We start from the raw sequence: 6,196 nt of genomic DNA on the forward strand, positions 1-6,196 counted from the left end.
AGATTAGCGATATTGGATTGGATTGAACTACCAACTGAAATTAAAACCAAACAGGACAAAAAATTGCAGCAAGCCGCTTTTTCTTCTGCTCAGTTTTTATCTTGAACTCTTGTTTGTTAAAGGATGATACTTTTTCAACATGGCGTGACTTTAAATTCGGAAAAAAAAGAATTAGATTTACTGTTGTTCGGTTGACGTATAAAAACGTATAAATTTAACGCGTTTTTTTTCTTTTACTAAGCGACGAAAATTGATTTCACTTAAATTTTCTGCTGTAATGTTAAAGTAGAATAAGTTATTTGTAAATATTTACGCTGTCGGACTAACATCAGTTGTAAACTCCTTGATATGGTTCGGAATTCAGTGTTCTTTTTAATTCGAGAGAAATGTTTTCCAACACTACTTCTTCCAGCTTACTACTACTAAATTGATCGGGACATGAAATAACACTATTCGAGTTAACTCGATCGGGGAGATCGGGCCGAGATAAGTTAAAAACCACTATTAAAATTTTCCCCTCCCTGCTGTTTATCTAATAATTTGCGCACAGTTGATCGGATGATATTCAGGAAGTCGTTCTATCCATTGAATTGATAAAGAATCGGCTACAACGTAATACATAAAGGCAATAAAATTGGTCGATCTACCATTTAGTACAAAATCAGTGAAAATCACGTGGGGAAATACCATAACAGCCCAGCAGACCATTGTCGCAGCAAACGCTTGCAGTTGGTATGTTGTTTATTTATTCTGATGTTTTTACCTACTTTAATGCGTGATAGAGTCTTGGCTTGGATTGCAAAATGCCAGGCAAAGGTTTGCGTAAATGATCATACCGGCAGAAACAAGTTCGGATCTTGTAAAGAATAAGTAATCAGATCTTGATTTTTTCTCAGTTTTGTTTTCTTTTGTTCTCGGTTTTGTTTTGTTCTGGGTTTGCACTATTTATCTGTTAAGCAGTAACTTATTGATTGAATATATACAGTACCAGAAAATTTCTTGGGAGAAATTGAATACGAGTGTTAACTGGTGGCAATTTATAGAAAAATAACTTTCAGAATTTTCATTTTTGTTAATTTCGTTTATTTTCATTCTTTCATATATTGAGATGTTAAGTGGAAACTTGCTTCATTTATTTGTGTTTTTGCTTGGAATCAATGTAAGAGTTTACTTCGGGCTGGTTCCGGTGTCTTCTGGCCAATTTGTTTAAAGATCGGTTCTTACTTTATATACTTTTGTCAATGCATCTTTGAATAGTGATTTACCTTATTGCTAGAGTATTAAAAAGACAGATAAAAAATACTTGCAAGGCTTTAATTTGTTTCAAATTGATTCCAAAGTGGTGCGAGGAATTGCAGTTTGAATAGATTTTTGGTAACTTAATGCGAATTTTCGTTTACCTGCAGCAATTTGACTTCAATTTTTGATGTATTTTTTTAAAATTGTCTGCACGAAAAAATTTAGAAGGTGATAGCTGCGTTCGAATGCCTAACAGCTGGAGTTTTTATACACCACTCAGATGGCACATAAATGTTTAACTTGCACGCTATCATTTTCCATAAAAATCTGTTTTATTTTTGAGTTTGCCGTTTTCTTCTAGTTGCTTTGGTTGTTGTGTCCTAGTTTCAATAAAGAAAGATTTGATTGGCTCTTTAATGAACAAGATCCGACTTAATTTAAAAACGTCATTTCAAATCTACGGGTCATAACGTCTTTGCCGCAAATTGTTTTGGAAAAAAATTTCTTTTTAATTAAATTTCGCACCTTTAATTAAATTTCTTCTTTGTTGATCTGTCCTGTGGTCTAATAAATGACAAGTCTTCTAGTTATTCAGTGGGTTACATTTTAAAATGTACAATATTTTTGTTCCGACCCCAACTGTGGGGTGGGGGCAGAATCTATGTACTCAAATGGTTTTTATTTCGTTCAGTCAGTTTTGTCCGATCGATATATTCATCTCAGAGAAATGTAAGTGGTATCATAAAAAAGGTCGTGCAGCGTAGAACTCGTAATTGTTTTTTTCAGATTTTCTCTTTTTCGAGGAGTTATCGAGGTTTAAATTTCTTCTTTTGCTTGGCTTGATTTTGTTCACTTTTAGCATAACTTTTGTTCAAGTTATGATTCTTCTCTACAAAAATTTTAATTCAAAGTTACATTTTGCGCTACAAATTGAATCAGTTTTTGTGTTCGTAATAGACGAAGGGCGATGAAAACGCTAGTTTTGGTCTCTTAGAAAAGTTTTCGATCAAAATGCTTCGAAATTTTTTTGAGAGCAATTTTTCTATAGAAAACTTTTCAAATTTTTTTGGTTTTTTTAAGACACTCAGAGACAAGTAACTTTTCAGTTTAAGATTCCGTTAATGGCAAAAACTTATTTACAACAAAGTGATGCCCAATGAGCAAAAAAAAAGCTTTCATGAGTCGCTCAATTATTTTTGGCTTCAACGTTGAGTTTTAGTAATTCATAGTAAAATTTTGATTATTTTGAGGTTTTACTAAAAATTTGTGGTCCTATGGCATAGACTGGTTAATTACAACTGCGATAGACCCCGTAATGAGAACTAAGTGAACCTATCTAGAGCTTTGAGTGGACAGCTAATGGCCGCTAAAACTTAAAAAGCAATTTTCGAAATTTTTTTAAACATCAACCGGTCCAAAAATTTTCTGTGAACTGTTAGAAAATCTTACTAATGATTGCGCCCCTTGTTTTCTACTGCGACCAAATTTAATCAGTTTAGCTATCTTTTTCTTACTATTGGTTTTATGAGTTCGATGCCGCCAGGTTTCATTGTTTTTTAAAAAAAAATTTCAATTTCTTTTCATAATTTTGGTACTTTTGGAAATCTTACCACATTATTCTAATATTGACAATTCCTGTTGAATAATAGAAGGCGTCCAATTGATCATAGATAATGTTGTCAGAGAAAAATTTTTGGTTTTACTGGTTTCGTTGCTTTCTTCTCGCAATTTTTCACTGAATTTTTGGTATTTGCCTGTTTTTGTTGTTGTTTTGGTAGTCTTAACACTTGATAGTTACTGATGACTTAAAAATGACAGCTTTCATTGTTTTCCTATTGAGGTGTCATTAGGTTTTTGATTTCCGTTGGAAGCTATTCGATTTAATGGCTTTGATTTTACGAGTTTCCTCAAAAATTTTTTCATCGTAATAATTTTTTTTACATTGTCGGTTTCTTTGTACTTAAATTTTTTTTTCAATAAAACAGTCCCAAAAGCGATAAAGATAATTATAATTTTTAAAAAGTTTACTTTAAAACTCTTTTTTATCAACGGTTCCGATAATTTTCTCGATCAGTATTTTTAATTTGCTGTTTTTGCCTGTTTCTTTTTTCTCTATGTAGTCATACAACGCTGACAGGTCTCACAAACTAAAAATTGAGATCTAAAGAATCAAGTTACTCATTGCAGTCAGTTTAGAGCCAAAGGTTTTACCTTTTTTGATTTACTTGTTTTCAAAAGATTTTAGGTTTTTTCAGTTTTTGTTGTTCTATTTGTCGTCTTGTAGCCTGTTCTCATCATTGAGAGGTCACATCCACTTCCCAGCAAATTAAAAATTATTATGTGTATTCATGTTATGTCCTAATTGATGCTTTAATTATTGGAAAATAAGCGTTTTGATAGTTTTTTGAGAGACCAGTATTTGTATTTCTTTTTTTCTTTTCTCAGCATTTTCGCTTAATAACAGATCCTAAAAATTTTCAAATGTCTCAAGTGAACAAATTTAATTTTTCGGTTTAATTTCAACTGAGTTAGTATTCAATTTATGAAAAAAAAACATTGTTCATATTATTGATTACAAATTTAATGGCTTCAAAAATTCGTTGTCGCAAACTGTTTGTAATTAACTATTTGTGTTTTTGTGCAACCTTATTCCGTTTTTTTTACTTATTCTAACCAAAGACATGCTTTATTGGTTTCTATTTACGTTTGAGTGTATTTATTAGGAATTGTTTTGTTGAAAACTTATGGTTTTTAAGACGTTTTATACTATTTAATTTAAAATATGCTGATTTTCTTTTGAATTGCGACTCATTATTACTTCTTTTTGTCGACTTGTTGCCCAAATTCTATAAGGAAAAAGTCAGCTCTTTTGATGTTAAAAAATACTTTTGTATAATTAAGTTTTTATCTGATTGCATTTTGACATTGTTACTGGGTTCTTTTATATTATTATTATGAGTTTTTGCCCTAAAATTTTTTTGCGTTTTTTTCGCGTGGTCCTATTAATGGCAGATCTACCGAGCGCTGTAGTAAGGCAAGGTAATATGTTATTGTTTTCGTAGTTTGTGTTTTAAACGATTTTTTTAACTCAAACATCTATGATTATCTTGATTATCTCTTTTTTTGAAAATTAAGTAAGAAATGTAGAAGCGCTTGGGTCGGAACATCATTTGCAATCCCACATTAACAAGCCTCCTTGTTTTCTTTGACATTGCTACTAAAGTCTTTGAAACCTGTTTTCATGAGAACATTTGAGTGAGTTTTTGATGTTTTCCCTTTGTAAAGTTTTTTTGTTGTCTTAGTTAAATGTCTCAGTCATAATACTAATAATAATATCTCCATTTTGCGTTGACTTTGGAAACAACTTTTTTCAAAGAAAACAATAAAACTCAATTTTTGCTGAATGTTTTGCCCATTTACTGTCTTTTTGGTTTTTAGTAAGTTTCTAAGGACTTCGGGGTTTTCTCAGGATGTTGTTATCAGAGCTGATAGTCTGGCCGCTTGTTACTTCAGTTCTTTGAACTTCAAAAGAATTTTTCCGCTAAGGTTTTTTAAAAGAAGGAGGGCACAAAGTGAGAGAATTTTGAAACCAAATTGCTGCTGCAACGAAAGTCACTTTTAACCTAATTGACACCCGGCTCGAGAAAATTTCCAAAATTTATGTAAGAAATGCGCTGAAATGCGCTCAATTTTCAAAAATTCAGCGCAAAAATCTTACATAATAATGCGCTGATATGCGCTGGAAAATGCTGAAACTTTGTAAGAAATGCGCTGAAATCCGCTGATTTTTCAAAAAATTCAGCTCTTTTCTTTCGCGCCGAGGCTCGAACCCCGATCATTGTGTCTCATCTATCAATTAATCCACTGCTGAGAACTGAAATGCTTCCCACTTAATTTGAATTTATAATAATAAAACGTTTGATATGAAAAGCGCTAAAATTATGTAAAAAATGCGCTAAAAAATGTGCTGAAACTTATGTAAGAAATGTGCTGAAAATGCGCTGAAATCATGTAAGAAATGCGCTGAAGGTGCGCTGAAAATTTGTAAGAAATGCGCTGAAGAGGTGCTGAAAGTTATAAGATATGAGATGAAAATGCACTGAAATCATGTAAGAAATGCGCTGAAGGTGCGCTGAAAATTTGTAAGAAATGCGCTGAAGAGGTGCTGAAAGTTATAAGATATGAGATGAAAATGCACTGAAATTATGTAAGAAATGCGCTAAGGTGGGCTGAAATTTCAAAGTGTCAATGCCATCTCGAAATTACAGCGCATTTCAGCGCATTCAGCGCATTTCTTACAAAAAGATGCGCTGAAACGGCGCTGACATCTCGACCAGGGCAGATGTACGTGGCTTTTTCGATGAAACAAAGCAAGTACAACTGTCCAAATGTGCTCTTCGACAACTGTACTGTACAAATGTACTGTCCAAATATTTAATAGCCAAACTAATCAATGAGTCAACGTGGAGATGCAACTTACACGTTTTAAAATTAGCAAAGTCAACTAAAGTCCTTAAGCATTTTATAACATGTTTTAAACGTGTTTAAAGTATATGATACGGCTCTCCACTTGAAGTCACTGAGAGCTTCTGGTGTTTTTCGAGAACTGTCAAGCGGATCGAGATATTAATCCGGAATTGCCTTCTGCAGAGTCACGTTACCGTGCTTAAAGCACGAAACTTGCTTATTTTTAAATGACGAAAGTTAACAGAAGCCATCTTCTGGCTATATATATATATATATATATATATATATATATATATATATATATATATATATATATAAATTTATATATATATATATATATATATATATATATATATATATATATATATAAATATATAGCAACTTCCGTCTTTTTCGCTTTCGGCACTCGAGACTTCCGGCAATCTAAAATCTGCACGTGACTGTTTTAAACAAAATAGAATACTGTATTTCGACTGTCACTATTAATGGC

General features: G+C 32.2%; 1 long non-coding RNA gene across 1 annotated transcript in view; it reads right to left on the bottom strand.

Moving 5' to 3' along the window:
• Window positions 1–554: 554 nt before the first annotated feature.
• Window positions 555–6,196, bottom strand: part of LOC142339856 (uncharacterized) — a 76,869-nt gene continuing 71,227 nt past the window's right edge. The window contains exon 3 of the long non-coding RNA XR_012759038.1: window positions 555–722. This is a non-coding gene — a long non-coding RNA (uncharacterized LOC142339856). The remainder of the gene's footprint in view (window positions 723–6,196) is intronic.

This window comes from Convolutriloba macropyga, chromosome 5 (genome assembly GCF_964194025.1).
Source record: "Convolutriloba macropyga chromosome 5, txConMacr16.3, whole genome shotgun sequence".
Classification (NCBI taxonomy): Eukaryota; Metazoa; Xenacoelomorpha; order Acoela; family Convolutidae; genus Convolutriloba; species Convolutriloba macropyga.